The sequence below is a fragment of the Cherax quadricarinatus genome, chromosome 2 (assembly GCF_038502225.1).
Source record: "Cherax quadricarinatus isolate ZL_2023a chromosome 2, ASM3850222v1, whole genome shotgun sequence".
NCBI lineage: Eukaryota > Metazoa > Arthropoda > Malacostraca > Decapoda > Parastacidae > Cherax > Cherax quadricarinatus.
In genome coordinates, this window is record NC_091293.1 from 75,390,288 (window position 1) to 75,406,680 (window position 16,393).

Consider the following 16,393-nt stretch of genomic DNA (forward strand, 5'->3'; position numbering starts at 1 on the left):
GTGTGTGTATGTGAGTGTGAGCGTGTGTGTACTCACCTAGTTGTACTCACCTAGTTGAGGTTGCGGGGGTCGAGTCCGAGCTCCTGGCCCCGCCTCTTCACTGATCGCTACTAGGTCACTCTCCCTGAGCCGTGAGCTTTATCATACCTCTGCTTAAAGCTATGTATGGATCCTGCCTCCACTACATCGCTTCCCAAACTATTCCACTTACTGACTACTCTGTGGCTGAAGAAATACTTCCTAACATCCCTGTGATTCATCTGTGTCTTCAGCTTCCAACTGTGTCCCCTTGTTACTGTGTCCAATCTCTGGAACATCCTGTCTTTGTCCACCTTGTCAATTCCTCTCAGTATTTGGTATGTCGTTATCATGTCCCCCCTATCTCTCCTGTCCTCCAGTGTCGTCAGGTTGATTTCCCTTAACCTCTCCTCGTAGGACATACCTCTTAGCTCTGGGACTAGTCTTGTTGCAAACCTTTGCACTTTCTCTAGTTTCTTCACGTGCTTGGCTAGGTGTGGGTTCCAAACTGGTGCCGCATACTCCAACATGGGCCTAACGTACACGGTGTACAGGGTCCTGAATGATTCCTTATTAAGATGTCGGAATGCTGTTCTGAGGTTTGCTAGGCGCCCATATGCTGCAGCAGTTATTTGGTTGATGTGCGCTTCAGGAGATGTGCCTGGTGTTATACTCACCCCAAGATCTTTTTCCTTGAGTGAGGTTTGTAGTCTCTGACCCCCTAGACTGTACTCCGTCTGCGGCCTTCTTTGCCCTTCCCCAATCTTCATGACTTTGCACTTGGTGGGATTGAACTCCAGGAGCCAATTGCTGGACCAGGTCTGCAGCCTGTCCAGATCCCTTTGTAGTTCTGCCTGGTCTTCGATCGAGTGAATTCTTCTCATCAACTTCACGTCATCTGCAAACAGGGACACCTCAGAGTCTATTCCTTCCGTCATGTCGTTCACAAATACCAGAAACAGCACTGGTCCTAGGACTGACCCCTGCGGGACCCCGCTGGTCACAGGTGCCCACTCTGACACCTCGCCACGTACCATGACTCGCTGCTGTCTTCCTGACAAGTATTCCCTGATCCATTGTAGTGCCTTCCCTGTTATCCCTGCTTGGTCCTCCAGTTTTTGCACCAATCTCTTGTGTGGAACTGTGTCAAACGCCTTCTTGCAGTCCAAGAAAATGCAATCAACCCACCCCTCTCTCTCTTGTCTTACTGCTGTCACCATGTCATAGAACTCCAGTAGGTTTGTGACACAGGATTTCCCGTCCCTGAAACCATGTTGGCTGCTATTGATGAGATCGTTCCTTTCTAGGTGTTCCACCACTCTTCTCCTGATAATCTTCTCCATGATTTTGCATACTATACATGTCAGTGACACTGGTCTGTAGTTTAATGCTGTGTGTGTGTGTATGTGAGTGTGAGCGTGTGTGTACTCACCTAGTTGTACTCACCTAGTTGAGGTTGCGGGGGTCGAGTCCGAGCTCCTGGCCCCGCCTCTTCACTGATCGCTACTAGGTCACTCTCCCTGAGCCGTGAGCTTTATCATACCTCTGCTTAAAGCTATGTATGGATCCTGCCTCCACTACATCGCTTCCCAAACTATTCCACTTACTGACTACTCTGTGGCTGAAGAAATACTTCCTAACATCCCTGTGATTCATCTGTGTCTTCAGCTTCCAACTGTGTCCCCTTGTTACTGTGTCCAATCTCTGGAACATCCTGTCTTTGTCCACCTTGTCAATTCCTCTCAGTATTTGGTATGTCGTTATCATGTCCCCCCTATCTCTCCTGTCCTCCAGTGTCGTCAGGTTGATTTCCCTTAACCTCTCCTCGTAGGACATACCTCTTAGCTCTGGGACTAGTCTTGTTGCAAACCTTTGCACTTTCTCTAGTTTCTTCACGTGCTTGGCTAGGTGTGGGTTCCAAACTGGTGCCGCATACTCCAACATGGGCCTAACGTACACGGTGTACAGGGTCCTGAATGATTCCTTATTAAGATGTCGGAATGCTGTTCTGAGGTTTGCTAGGCGCCCATATGTGTGTATGTGAGTGTGAGCGTGTGTGTGTATGTGAGTGTGAGCGTGTGTGTGTATGTGAGTGTGAGCGTGTGTGTGAGTGTGAGTGCGAGCTTGTGTGTGAGTGTGAGCGTGTATGTGAGGGTGAGAGTGTGTGTGAGCGTGAGCGTGTGTGTATGTGAGTGAGAGCGTGTGTGTGTATGTGAGTGTGAGCGTGTGTGCGTATGTGAGTGCAAGCGTGTGTGTGTATGTGAGTGTGAGCGTGTGTGTGTATGTGAGTGTGAGCGTGTGTGTGTATGTGAGTGTGAGCGTGTGTGTGTATGTGAGTGTGAGCGTGCGTGTGTATGTGAGTGTGAGCGTGTGTGTGTATGTGAGTGTGAACGTGTGTGTGTATGTGAGTGTGAGCGTGTGTGTGTATGTGAGTGTGAGCGTGTGTGTGTATGTGAGTGTGAGCGTGCGTGTGTATGTGAGTGTGAGCGTGTGTGTGTATGTGAGTGTGAGCGTGTGTGTGTATGTGAGTGTGACCGTGTGTGTGTATGTGAGTGTGAGCGTGTGTGTGTATGTGAGTGTGAGCGTGTGTGTGTATGTGAGTGTGAGCGTGTGTGTGTATGTGAGTGTGAGCGTGTGTGCGTATGTGAGTGTGAGCGTGCGTGTGTATGTGAGTGTGAGCGTGTGTGTGAGTGTGAGCGTGTGTGTGTATGTGAGTGTGAGCGTGTGTGTGTATGTGAGTGTGAGCGTGCGTGTGTGAGTGTGAGCGTGTATGTGAGTGTGAGCGTGTGTGTGTATGTGAGTGTGAGCGTGTGTGTGTGTGTATGTGAGTGTGAGCGTGTGTGTGTGTGTATGTGAGTGTGAGCGTGTGTGTGTGTATGTGAGTGTGAGCGTGTGTGTGTATGTGAGTGTGAGCGTGTGTGTGTGTGTATGTGAGTGTGAGCGCGTGTGTGTATGTGAGTGTGAGCGTGTGTGTGTATGTGAGTGTGAGCGTGTGTGTGTGTGTGTGAGTGTGAGCTTGTGTGCGTGTATGTGAGTCTGAGCGCGTGTGTGTATGTGAGTGTGAGCGTGTGTGTGTATGTGAGTGTGAGCGTGTGCGTGTATGTGAGTGTGAGCGTGTGTGTGTATGTGAGTGTGAGCGTGTGTGTGTACGTGAGTGTGAGCGTGTGTGTGTATGTGAGTGTGAGCGTGTGTGTGTATGTGAGTGTGAGCGTGTGTGTGTATGTGAGTGTGAGCGTGTGTGTGTGTGTGAGTGTGAGCGTGTGTGAGTGTATGTGAGTGTGAACGTGTGTGTGTATGTGAGTGTGAGCGTGTGTGTGTATGTGAGTGTGAGCGTGTGTGTGTGAGTGTGAGCGTGTGTGTGTATGTGAGTGTGAGCGTGCGTGTGTATGTGAGTATAAGCGTGTGTGTGAGTGTGAGCGTGTGTGTGTATGCGAGTGTGAGCGTGTGTATGTGAGTGTGAGCGTGTGTGTGTATGTGAGTGTGAGCGTGTGTGTGTATGTGAGTGTGAGCGTGTGTGTGTATGTGAGTGTGAGCGTGTGTGTGTATGTGAGTGTGAGCGTGTGTGTGTATGTGAGTGTGAGCATGTGTGTGTATGTGAGTGTGAGCGTGTGTGTGTATGTGAGTGTGAGCATGTGTGTGTATGTGAGTGTGAGCATGTGTGTGTATGTGAGTGTGAGCGTGTGTGTGTGTGTGAGCGTGTGTGTGAGTGTGAGCGTGTGTGTGTATGTGAGTGTGAGCGTGCGTGTGTATGTGAGTGTGAGCGTGTGTATGTGAGTGTGAGCGTGTGTGTATATGTGAGTGTGAGCGTGTGTGTGTATGTGAGTGTGAGCGTGTGTGTGTATGTGAGTGTGAGCGTGTGTGTGTATGTGAGTGTGAGCATGTGTGTGTATGTGAGTGTGAGCGTGTGTGTGTATGTGAGTGTGAGCGTGTGTGTATGTGAGTGTGAGCGTGTGTGTGTATGTGAGTGTGAGCGTGTGTGTGTATGTGAGTGTGAGCATGTGTGTGTATGTGAGTGTGAGCGTGTGTATGTGAGTGTGAGCGTGTGTGTGTGTGAGCGTGTGTGTGTATGTGAGTGTGAGCGTGTGTGTGTATGTGAGTGTGAGCATGTGTGTGTATGTGAGTGTGAGCGTGTGTGTGTATGTGAGTGTGAGCGTGTGTGTGTATGTGAGTGTGAGCGTGAGTGTGTATGTGAGTGTGAGCATGTGTGTGTATGTGAGTGTGAGCATGTGTGTGTATGTGAGTGTGAGCGTGTGTGTGTGAGTGTGAGCGTGTGTGTGTGTGAGCGTGTGTGTGAGTGTGAGCGTGTGTGTGTGTGTGAGCGTGTGTGTGAGTGTGAGCGTGTGTGTATGTGAGTGTGAGCGTGTGTGTGTATGGGAGTGTGAGCGTGTGTGTGTATGTGAGTGTGAGCGTGTGTGTGTATGTGAGTGTGAGCGTGTCTGTGCATGTGAGTGTGAGCGTCTGTGTGTATGTGAGTGTGAGCATGTGTGTGTATGTGAGTGTGAGCGTGTGTATGTGAGTGTGAGCGTGTGTGTGTGAGTGTGAGCGTGTGTGTGTGTGAGCGTGTGTGTGAGTGTGAGCGTGTGTGTGCATGTGAGTGTGAGCGTGTGTGTGTGAGTGTGAGCATGTGTGTGTATGTGAGTGTGAGCGTGTGTATGTGAGTGTGAGCGTGTGTGTGAGTGTGAGCGTGTGTGTGTGTGAGCGTGTGTGTGAGTGTGAGCGTGTGTGTGTGTGAGCGTGTGTGTGTGAGTGTGAGCGTGTGTGTGTGTGAGCGTGTGTGTGAGTGTGAGCGTGTGTGTGTGTGAGCGTGTGTATGTGAGTATAAGCGTGTGTGTGAGTGTGAGCGTGTGTGTGTGTGAGCGTGTGTGTGAGTGTGAGCGTGTGTGTGAGTGTGAGCGTATGTGTGAGTGTGAGCGTGTGTGTGAGTGTGAGCGTGTGTGTGAGTGTGAGCGTGTGTGTGAGTGTGAGCGTGTGTGTGAGTGTGAGAGTGTGTGTGTGAGTGTGAGCGTGTGTGTGCGTGTGAGCGTGTGTGTGTGAGTGTGAGCGTGTGTGTGTGAGTGTGAGCGTGTGTGTGAGTGTGAGCGTGTGTGTGTGAGTGTGAGCGTGTGTGTGAGTGTGAGCGTGTGTGTGAGTGTGAGCGTGTCTGTGAGTGTGAGCGTGTGTGTGTGAGTGTGAGCGTGTGTGTGAGTGTGAGCGTGTGTGAGTGTGAGGGTGTGTGTGAGTGTGAGCGTGTGTGTGAGTGTGAGCGTGTGTGTGAGTGTGAGCGTGTGTGTGTGAGTGTGAGCGTGTGTGTGAGTGTGAGCGTGTGTGTGAGTGTGAGCGTGTGTGTGAGTGTGAGCGTGTGTGTGAGTGTGAGCGTGTGTGTGAGTGTGAGCGTGTGTGTGAGTGTGAGCGTGTGTGTGAGTGTGAGCGTGTGTGTGAGTGTGAGCGTGTGTGTGAGTGTGAGCGTGTGTGTGAGTGTGAGCGTGTGTGTGAGTGTGAGGGTGTGTGTGAGTGTGAGCGTGTGTGTGAGTGTGAGCGTGTGTGTGAGTGTGAGCGTGTGTGTGAGTGTGAGCGTGTGTGTGAGTGTGAGCGTGTGTGTGAGTGTGAGCGTGTGTGTGAGTGTGAGCGTGTGTGTGAGTGTGAGCGTGTGTGTGAGTGTGAGCGTGTGTGTGAGTGTGAGCGTGAGCGTGTGTGTGAGTGTGAGCGTGTGTGTGAGTGTGAGCGTGTGTGTGAGTGTGAGCGTGTGTGTGAGTGTGAGCGTGTGTGTGAGTGTGAGCGTGTGTGTGAGTGTGAGCGTGTGTGTGAGTGTGAGCGTGAGCGTGTGTGTGAGTGTGAGCGTGTGTGTGAGTGTGAGCGTGTGTGTGAGTGTGTGGGTGTGTGTGAGTGTGAGCGTGTGTGTGAGTGTGAGCGTGTGTGTGAGTGTGAGCGTGTGTGTGAGTGTGAGCGTGTGTGTGAGTGTGAGCGTGTGTGTGAGTGTGAGCGTGTGTGTGAGTGTGAGCGTGTGTGTGAGTGTGAGCGTGTGTGTGAGTGTGAGCGTGTGTGTGAGTGTGAGCGTGTGTGTGAGTGTGAGCGTGTGTGTGAGTGTGAGTGTGAGCGTGTGTGTGAGTGTGAGCGTGTGTGTGAGTGTGAGCGTGTGAGTGAGTGTGAGCGTGTGTGTGAGTGTGAGCGTGTGTGTGAGTGTGAGCGTGTGTGTGAGTGTGAGCGTGTGTGTGAGTGTGAGCGTGTGTGTGAGTGTGAGCGTGTGTGTGAGTGTGAGCGTGTGTGTGAGTGTGAGCGAGTGTGTGAGTGTGAGCGTGTGTGTGAGTGTGAGCGTGTGTGTGAGTGTGAGCGTGTGTGTGAGTGTGAGCGTGTGTGAGTGTGAGTGTGAGCGTGTGTGTGAGTGTGAGCGTGTGTGTGAGTGTGAGCGTGTGTGTGAGTGTGAGCGTGTGTGTGAGTGTGAGCGTGTGTGTGAGTGTGAGCGTGTGTGTGAGTGTGAGCGTGTGTGTGAGTGTGAGCGTGTGTGTGAGTGTGAGCGTGTGTGTGTGAGTGTGTGTGTGTGAGTGTGTGTGTGAGTGTGAGCGTGTGTGTGCGTGTGAGCGTGTGTGTGTGAGTGTGTGTGTGAGCGTGTGTGTGAGTGTGAGCGTGTGTGTGAGTGTGAGCGTGTGTGTGTGAGTGTGTGTGTGAGCGTGTGTGTGTGAGTGTGTGTGTGAGTGTGTGTGTGAGTGTGAGCGTGTGTGTGAGTGTGAGCGTGTGTGTGTGAGTGTGTGTGTAAGCGTGTGTGTGAGTGTGAGCGTGTGTGTGAGTGTGAGCGTGTGTGTGAGTGTGAGCGTGTGTGTGAGTGTGAGCGTGTGTGTGAGTGTGAGCGTGTGTGTGAGTGTGAGCGTGTGTGTGAGTGTGAGCGTGTGTGTGAGTGTGAGCGTGTGTGTGTGAGTGTGTGTGTGTGAGTGTGTGTGTGAGTGTGAGCGTGTGTGTGAGTGTGAGCGTGTGTGTGTGAGTGTGTGTGTGAGCGTGTGTGTGAGTGTGAGCGTGTGTGTGAGTGTGAGCGTGTGTGTGTGAGTGTGTGTGTGAGCGTGTGTGTGTGAGTGTGTGTGAGTGTGTGTGTGAGTGTGAGCGTGTGTGTGAGTGTGAGCGTGTGTGTGTGAGTGTGTGTGTGAGCGTGTGTGTGAGTGTGAGCGTGTGTGTGAGTGTGAGCGTGTGTGTGTGAGTGTGTGTGTGAGCGTGTGTGTGTGAGTGTGTGTGTGAGTGTGTGTGTGAGTGTGAGCGTGTGTGTGAGTGTGAGCGTGTGTGTGTGAGTGTGTGTGTGAGCGTGTGTGTGAGTGTGAGCGTGTGTGTGAGTGTGAGCGTGTGTGTGTGAGTGTGTGTGTGAGCGTGTGTGTGTGAGTGTGTGTGTGAGTGTGTGTGTGAGCGTGTGCTTCAGTCAGGAGTCTCTCCCTCTCTTGTTGTCTGAATGATCTTAACTGCCTTCCTAGGAGAAGTATCATCCTAGCTGCCTTCCTAGGAGAAGTATCATCCTAGCTGCCTTCCTAGGAGAAGTATCACCCTAGCTGCCTTCCTAGGAGAAGTATCACCCTAGCTGCCTTCCTAGGAGAAGTATCACCCTAGCTGCCTTCCTAGGAGTAGTATCACCCTAGCTGCCTTCCTAGGAGAAGTATCATCCTAGCTGCCTTCCTAGGAGAAGTATGACCCTAGCTGCCTTCCTAGGAGAAGTATCACCCTAGCTGCCTTCCTAGGAGAAGTATGACCCTAGCTGCCTTCCTAGGAGAAGTATGACCCTAGCTGCCTTCCTAGGAGAAGTATCATCCTAGCTGCCTTCCTAGGAGAAGTATCACCCTAGCTGCCTTCCTAGGAGAAGTATCACCCTAGCTGCCTTCCTAGGAGAAGTAACACCCTAGCTGCCTTCCTAGGAGAAGTATCACCCTAGCTGCCTTCCTAGGAGAAGTATCATCCTAGCTGCCTTCCTAGGAGAAGTATCACCCTAGCTGCCTTCCTAGGAGAAGCATCATCCTAGCTGCCTTCCTAGGAGAAGTATCACCCTAGCTGCCTTCCTAGGAGAAGTATCACCCTAGCTGCCTTCCTAGGAGAAGTAACACCCTAGCTGCCTTCCTAGGAGAAGTATCACCCTAGCTGCCTTCCTAGGAGAAGTATCATCCTAGCTGCCTTCCTAGGAGAAGTATCATCCTAGCTGCCTTCCTAGGAGAAGTATCACCCTAGCTGCCTTCCTAGGAGAAGTATGACCCTAGCTGCCTTCCTAGGAGAAGTATGACCCTAGCTGCCTTCCTAGGAGAAGTATCACCCTAGCTGCCTTCCTAGGAGAAGTATCATCCTAGCTGCCTTCCTAGGAGAAGTATCATCCTAGCTGCCTTCCTAGGAGAAGTATCACCCTAGCTGCCTTCCTAGGAGAAGTATGACCCTAGCTGCCTTCCTAGGAGAAGTATGACCCTAGCTGCCTTCCTAGGAGAAGTATCATCCTAGCTGCCTTCCTCTCTCTCTTGTCTTACTGCTGTCACCATGTCATAGAACTCCAGTAGGTTTGTGACACAGGATTTCCCGTCCCTGAAACCATGTTGGCTGCTATTGATGAGATCGTTCCTTTCTAGGTGTTCCACCACTCTTCTCCTGATAATCTTCTCCATGATTTTGCATACTATACATGTCAGTGACACTGGTCTGTAGTTTAATGCTGTGTGTGTGTATGTGAGTGTGAGCGTGTGTGTACTCACCTAGTTGTACTCACCTAGTTGAGGTTGCGGGGGTCGAGTCCGAGCTCCTGGCCCCGCCTCTTCACTGATCGCTACTAGGTCACTCTCCCTGAGCCGTGAGCTTTATCATACCTCTGCTTAAAGCTATGTATGGATCCTGCCTCCACTACATCGCTTCCCAAACTATTCCACTTACTGACTACTCTGTGGCTGAAGAAATACTTCCTAACATCCCTGTGATTCATCTGTGTCTTCAGCTTCCAACTGTGTCCCCTTGTTACTGTGTCCAATCTCTGGAACATCCTGTCTTTGTCCACCTTGTCAATTCCTCTCAGTATTTGGTATGTCGTTATCATGTCCCCCCTATCTCTCCTGTCCTCCAGTGTCGTCAGGTTGATTTCCCTTAACCTCTCCTCGTAGGACATACCTCTTAGCTCTGGGACTAGTCTTGTTGCAAACCTTTGCACTTTCTCTAGTTTCTTCACGTGCTTGGCTAGGTGTGGGTTCCAAACTGGTGCCGCATACTCCAACATGGGCCTAACGTACACGGTGTACAGGGTCCTGAATGATTCCTTATTAAGATGTCGGAATGCTGTTCTGAGGTTTGCTAGGCGCCCATATGTGTGTATGTGAGTGTGAGCGTGTGTGTGTATGTGAGTGTGAGCGTGTGTGTGAGTGTGAGTGCGAGCTTGTGTGTGAGTGTGAGCGTGTATGTGAGGGTGAGAGTGTGTGTGAGCGTGAGCGTGTGTGTATGTGAGTGAGAGCGTGTGTGTGTATGTGAGTGTGAGCGTGTGTGCGTATGTGAGTGCAAGCGTGTGTGTGTATGTGAGTGTGAGCGTGTGTGTGTATGTGAGTGTGAGCGTGTGTGTGTATGTGAGTGTGAGCGTGTGTGTGTATGTGAGTGTGAGCGTGCGTGTGTATGTGAGTGTGAGCGTGTGTGTGTATGTGAGTGTGAACGTGTGTGTGTATGTGAGTGTGAGCGTGTGTGTGTATGTGAGTGTGAGCGTGTGTGTGTATGTGAGTGTGAGCGTGCGTGTGTATGTGAGTGTGAGCGTGTGTGTGTATGTGAGTGTGAGCGTGTGTGTGTATGTGAGTGTGACCGTGTGTGTGTATGTGAGTGTGAGCGTGTGTGTGTATGTGAGTGTGAGCGTGTGTGTGTATGTGAGTGTGAGCGTGTGTGTGTATGTGAGTGTGAGCGTGTGTGCGTATGTGAGTGTGAGCGTGCGTGTGTATGTGAGTGTGAGCGTGTGTGTGAGTGTGAGCGTGTGTGTGTATGTGAGTGTGAGCGTGTGTGTGTATGTGAGTGTGAGCGTGCGTGTGTGAGTGTGAGCGTGTATGTGAGTGTGAGCGTGTGTGTGTATGTGAGTGTGAGCGTGTGTGTGTGTGTATGTGAGTGTGAGCGTGTGTGTGTGTGTATGTGAGTGTGAGCGTGTGTGTGTGTATGTGAGTGTGAGCGTGTGTGTGTATGTGAGTGTGAGCGTGTGTGTGTGTGTATGTGAGTGTGAGCGCGTGTGTGTATGTGAGTGTGAGCGTGTGTGTGTATGTGAGTGTGAGCGTGTGTGTGTGTGTGTGAGTGTGAGCTTGTGTGCGTGTATGTGAGTCTGAGCGCGTGTGTGTATGTGAGTGTGAGCGTGTGTGTGTATGTGAGTGTGAGCGTGTGCGTGTATGTGAGTGTGAGCGTGTGTGTGTATGTGAGTGTGAGCGTGTGTGTGTACGTGAGTGTGAGCGTGTGTGTGTATGTGAGTGTGAGCGTGTGTGTGTATGTGAGTGTGAGCGTGTGTGTGTATGTGAGTGTGAGCGTGTGTGTGTGTGTGAGTGTGAGCGTGTGTGAGTGTATGTGAGTGTGAACGTGTGTGTGTATGTGAGTGTGAGCGTGTGTGTGTATGTGAGTGTGAGCGTGTGTGTGTGAGTGTGAGCGTGTGTGTGTATGTGAGTGTGAGCGTGCGTGTGTATGTGAGTATAAGCGTGTGTGTGAGTGTGAGCGTGTGTGTGTATGCGAGTGTGAGCGTGTGTATGTGAGTGTGAGCGTGTGTGTGTATGTGAGTGTGAGCGTGTGTGTGTATGTGAGTGTGAGCGTGTGTGTGTATGTGAGTGTGAGCGTGTGTGTGTATGTGAGTGTGAGCGTGTGTGTGTATGTGAGTGTGAGCATGTGTGTGTATGTGAGTGTGAGCGTGTGTGTGTATGTGAGTGTGAGCATGTGTGTGTATGTGAGTGTGAGCATGTGTGTGTATGTGAGTGTGAGCGTGTGTGTGTGTGTGAGCGTGTGTGTGAGTGTGAGCGTGTGTGTGTATGTGAGTGTGAGCGTGCGTGTGTATGTGAGTGTGAGCGTGTGTATGTGAGTGTGAGCGTGTGTGTATATGTGAGTGTGAGCGTGTGTGTGTATGTGAGTGTGAGCGTGTGTGTGTATGTGAGTGTGAGCGTGTGTGTGTATGTGAGTGTGAGCATGTGTGTGTATGTGAGTGTGAGCGTGTGTGTGTATGTGAGTGTGAGCGTGTGTGTATGTGAGTGTGAGCGTGTGTGTGTATGTGAGTGTGAGCGTGTGTGTGTATGTGAGTGTGAGCATGTGTGTGTATGTGAGTGTGAGCGTGTGTATGTGAGTGTGAGCGTGTGTGTGTGTGAGCGTGTGTGTGTATGTGAGTGTGAGCGTGTGTGTGTATGTGAGTGTGAGCATGTGTGTGTATGTGAGTGTGAGCGTGTGTGTGTATGTGAGTGTGAGCGTGTGTGTGTATGTGAGTGTGAGCGTGAGTGTGTATGTGAGTGTGAGCATGTGTGTGTATGTGAGTGTGAGCATGTGTGTGTATGTGAGTGTGAGCGTGTGTGTGTGAGTGTGAGCGTGTGTGTGTGTGAGCGTGTGTGTGAGTGTGAGCGTGTGTGTGTGTGTGAGCGTGTGTGTGAGTGTGAGCGTGTGTGTATGTGAGTGTGAGCGTGTGTGTGTATGGGAGTGTGAGCGTGTGTGTGTATGTGAGTGTGAGCGTGTGTGTGTATGTGAGTGTGAGCGTGTCTGTGCATGTGAGTGTGAGCGTCTGTGTGTATGTGAGTGTGAGCATGTGTGTGTATGTGAGTGTGAGCGTGTGTATGTGAGTGTGAGCGTGTGTGTGTGAGTGTGAGCGTGTGTGTGTGTGAGCGTGTGTGTGAGTGTGAGCGTGTGTGTGCATGTGAGTGTGAGCGTGTGTGTGTGAGTGTGAGATTGTGTGTGTCTGTGAGTGTGAGCGTGTGTATGTGAGTGTGAGCGTGTGTGTGAGTGTGAGCGTGTGTGTGTGTGAGCGTGTGTGTGAGTGTGAGCGTGTGTGTGTGTGAGCGTGTGTGTGTGAGTGTGAGCGTGTGTGTGTGTGAGCGTGTGTGTGAGTGTGAGCGTGTGTGTGTGTGAGCGTGTGTATGTGAGTATAAGCGTGTGTGTGAGTGTGAGCGTGTGTGTGTGTGAGCGTGTGTGTGAGTGTGAGCGTGTGTGTGAGTGTGAGCGTATGTGTGAGTGTGAGCGTGTGTGTGAGTGTGAGCGTGTGTGTGAGTGTGAGCGTGTGTGTGAGTGTGAGCGTGTGTGTGAGTGTGAGCGTGTGTGTGTGAGTGTGAGCGTGTGTGTGCGTGTGAGCGTGTGTGTGTGAGTGTGAGCGTGTGTGTGTGAGTGTGAGCGTGTGTGTGAGTGTGAGCGTGTGTGTGTGAGTGTGAGCGTGTGTGTGAGTGTGAGCGTGTGTGTGAGTGTGAGCGTGTCTGTGAGTGTGAGCGTGTGTGTGTGAGTGTGAGCGTGTGTGTGAGTGTGAGCGTGTGTGAGTGTGAGGGTGTGTGTGAGTGTGAGCGTGTGTGTGAGTGTGAGCGTGTGTGTGAGTGTGAGCGTGTGTGTGTGAGTGTGAGCGTGTGTGTGAGTGTGAGCGTGTGTGTGAGTGTGAGCGTGTGTGTGAGTGTGAGCGTGTGTGTGAGTGTGAGCGTGTGTGTGAGTGTGAGCGTGTGTGTGAGTGTGAGCGTGTGTGTGAGTGTGAGCGTGTGTGTGAGTGTGAGCGTGTGTGTGAGTGTGAGCGTGTGTGTGAGTGTGAGCGTGTGTGTGAGTGTGAGGGTGTGTGTGAGTGTGAGCGTGTGTGTGAGTGTGAGCGTGTGTGTGAGTGTGAGCGTGTGTGTGAGTGTGAGCGTGTGTGTGAGTGTGAGCGTGTGTGTGAGTGTGAGCGTGTGTGTGAGTGTGAGCGTGTGTGTGAGTGTGAGCGTGTGTGTGAGTGTGAGCGTGAGCGTGTGTGTGAGTGTGAGCGTGTGTGTGAGTGTGAGCGTGTGTGTGAGTGTGAGCGTGTGTGTGAGTGTGAGCGTGTGTGTGAGTGTGAGCGTGTGTGTGAGTGTGAGCGTGTGTGTGAGTGTGAGCGTGAGCGTGTGTGTGAGTGTGAGCGTGTGTGTGAGTGTGAGCGTGTGTGTGAGTGTGAGGGTGTGTGTGAGTGTGAGCGTGTGTGTGAGTGTGAGCGTGTGTGTGAGTGTGAGCGTGTGTGTGAGTGTGAGCGTGTGTGTGAGTGTGAGCGTGTGTGTGAGTGTGAGCGTGTGTGTGAGTGTGAGCGTGTGTGTGAGTGTGAGCGTGTGTGTGAGTGTGAGCGTGTGTGTGAGTGTGAGCGTGTGTGTGAGTGTGAGCGTGTGTGTGAGTGTGAGTGTGAGCGTGTGTGTGAGTGTGAGCGTGTGTGTGAGTGTGAGCGTGTGAGTGAGTGTGAGCGTGTGTGTGAGTGTGAGCGTGTGTGTGAGTGTGAGCGTGTGTGTGAGTGTGAGCGTGTGTGTGAGTGTGAGCGTGTGTGTGAGTGTGAGCGTGTGTGTGAGTGTGAGCGTGTGTGTGAGTGTGAGCGAGTGTGTGAGTGTGAGCGTGTGTGTGAGTGTGAGCGTGTGTGTGAGTGTGAGCGTGTGTGTGAGTGTGAGCGTGTGTGAGTGTGAGTGTGAGCGTGTGTGTGAGTGTGAGCGTGTGTGTGTGTGTGAGCGTGTGTGTGAGTGTGAGCGTGTGTGTGAGTGTGAGCGTGTGTGTGAGTGTGAGCGTGTGTGTGAGTGTGAGCGTGTGTGTGAGTGTGAGCGTGTGTGTGAGTGTGAGCGTGTGTGTGAGTGTGAGCGTGTGTGTGAGTGTGAGCGTGTGTGTGTGAGTGTGTGTGTGTGAGTGTGTGTGTGAGTGTGAGCGTGTGTGTGCGTGTGAGCGTGTGTGTGTGAGTGTGTGTGTGAGCGTGTGTGTGAGTGTGAGCGTGTGTGTGAGTGTGAGCGTGTGTGTGTGAGTGTGTGTGTGAGCGTGTGTGTGTGAGTGTGTGTGTGAGTGTGTGTGTGAGTGTGAGCGTGTGTGTGAGTGTGAGCGTGTGTGTGTGAGTGTGTGTGTAAGCGTGTGTGTGAGTGTGAGCGTGTGTGTGAGTGTGAGCGTGTGTGTGAGTGTGAGCGTGTGTGTGAGTGTGAGCGTGTGTGTGAGTGTGAGCGTGTGTGTGAGTGTGAGCGTGTGTGTGAGTGTGAGCGTGTGTGTGAGTGTGAGCGTGTGTGTGAGTGTGAGCGTGTGTGTGTGAGTGTGTGTGTGTGAGTGTGTGTGTGAGTGTGAGCGTGTGTGTGAGTGTGAGCGTGTGTGTGTGAGTGTGTGTGTGAGCGTGTGTGTGAGTGTGAGCGTGTGTGTGAGTGTGAGCGTGTGTGTGTGAGTGTGTGTGTGAGCGTGTGTGTGTGAGTGTGTGTGAGTGTGTGTGTGAGTGTGAGCGTGTGTGTGAGTGTGAGCGTGTGTGTGTGAGTGTGTGTGTGAGCGTGTGTGTGAGTGTGAGCGTGTGTGTGAGTGTGAGCGTGTGTGTGTGAGTGTGTGTGTGAGCGTGTGTGTGTGAGTGTGTGTGTGAGTGTGTGTGTGAGTGTGAGCGTGTGTGTGAGTGTGAGCGTGTGTGTGTGAGTGTGTGTGTGAGCGTGTGTGTGAGTGTGAGCGTGTGTGTGAGTGTGAGCGTGTGTGTGTGAGTGTGTGTGTGAGCGTGTGTGTGTGAGTGTGTGTGTGAGTGTGTGTGTGAGCGTGTGCTTCAGTCAGGAGTCTCTCCCTCTCTTGTTGTCTGAATGATCTTAACTGCCTTCCTAGGAGAAGTATCATCCTAGCTGCCTTCCTAGGAGAAGTATCATCCTAGCTGCCTTCCTAGGAGAAGTATCACCCTAGCTGCCTTCCTAGGAGAAGTATCACCCTAGCTGCCTTCCTAGGAGAAGTATCACCCTAGCTGCCTTCCTAGGAGTAGTATCACCCTAGCTGCCTTCCTAGGAGAAGTATCATCCTAGCTGCCTTCCTAGGAGAAGTATGACCCTAGCTGCCTTCCTAGGAGAAGTATCACCCTAGCTGCCTTCCTAGGAGAAGTATGACCCTAGCTGCCTTCCTAGGAGAAGTATGACCCTAGCTGCCTTCCTAGGAGAAGTATCATCCTAGCTGCCTTCCTAGGAGAAGTATCACCCTAGCTGCCTTCCTAGGAGAAGTATCATCCTAGCTGCCTTCCTAGGAGAAGTAACACCCTAGCTGCCTTCCTAGGAGAAGTATCACCCTAGCTGCCTTCCTAGGAGAAGTATCATCCTAGCTGCCTTCCTAGGAGAAGTATCACCCTAGCTGCCTTCCTAGGAGAAGCATCATCCTAGCTGCCTTCCTAGGAGAAGTATCACCCTAGCTGCCTTCCTAGGAGAAGTATCACCCTAGCTGCCTTCCTAGGAGAAGTAACACCCTAGCTGCCTTCCTAGGAGAAGTATCACCCTAGCTGCCTTCCTAGGAGAAGTATCATCCTAGCTGCCTTCCTAGGAGAAGTATCATCCTAGCTGCCTTCCTAGGAGAAGTATCACCCTAGCTGCCTTCCTAGGAGAAGTATGACCCTAGCTGCCTTCCTAGGAGAAGTATGACCCTAGCTGCCTTCCTAGGAGAAGTATCATCCTAGCTGCCTTCCTAGGAGAAGTATGACCCTAGCTGCCTTCCTAGGAGAAGTATCACCCTAGCTGCCTTCCTAGGAGAAGTAACACCCTAGCTGCCTTCCTAGGAGAAGTATCACCCTAGCTGCCTTCCTAGGAGAAGTATCATCCTAGCTGCCTTCCTAGGAGAAGTATCACCCTAGCTGCCTTCCTAGGAGAAGTATCATCCTACCTGCCTTCCTAGGAGAAGTATGACCCTAGCTGCCTTCCTAGGAGAAGTATCACCCTAGCTGCCTTCCTAGGAGAAGTAACACCCTAGCTGCCTTCCTAGGAGAAGTATCACCCTAGCTGCCTTCCTAGGAGAAGTATCATCCTAGCTGCCTTCCTAGGAGAAGTATCATCCTAGCTGCCTTCCTAGGAGAAGTATGACCCTAGCTGCCTTCCTAGGAGAAGTATCACCCTAGCTGCCTTCCTAGGAGAAGTAACACCCTAGCTGCCTTCCTAGGAGAAGTATCACCCTAGCTGCCTTCCTAGGAGAAGTATCATCCTAGCTGCCTTCCTAGGAGAAGTATCATCCTAGCTGCCTTCCTAGGAGAAGTATCACCCTAGCTGCCTTCCTAGGAGAAGTATCATCCTACCTGCCTTCCTAGGAGAAGTATGACCCTAGCTGCCTTCCTAGGAGAAGTATCACCCTAGCTGCCTTCCTAGGAGAAGTATCACCCTAGCTGCCTTCCTAGGAGAAGTATCACCCTAGCTGCCTTCCTAGGAGAAGTATCATCCTAGCTGCCTTCCTAGGAGAAGTATCATCCTAGCTGCCTTCCTAGGAGAAGTATCACCCTAGCTGCCTTCCTAGGAGAAGTATGACCCTAGCTGCCTTCCTAGGAGAAGTA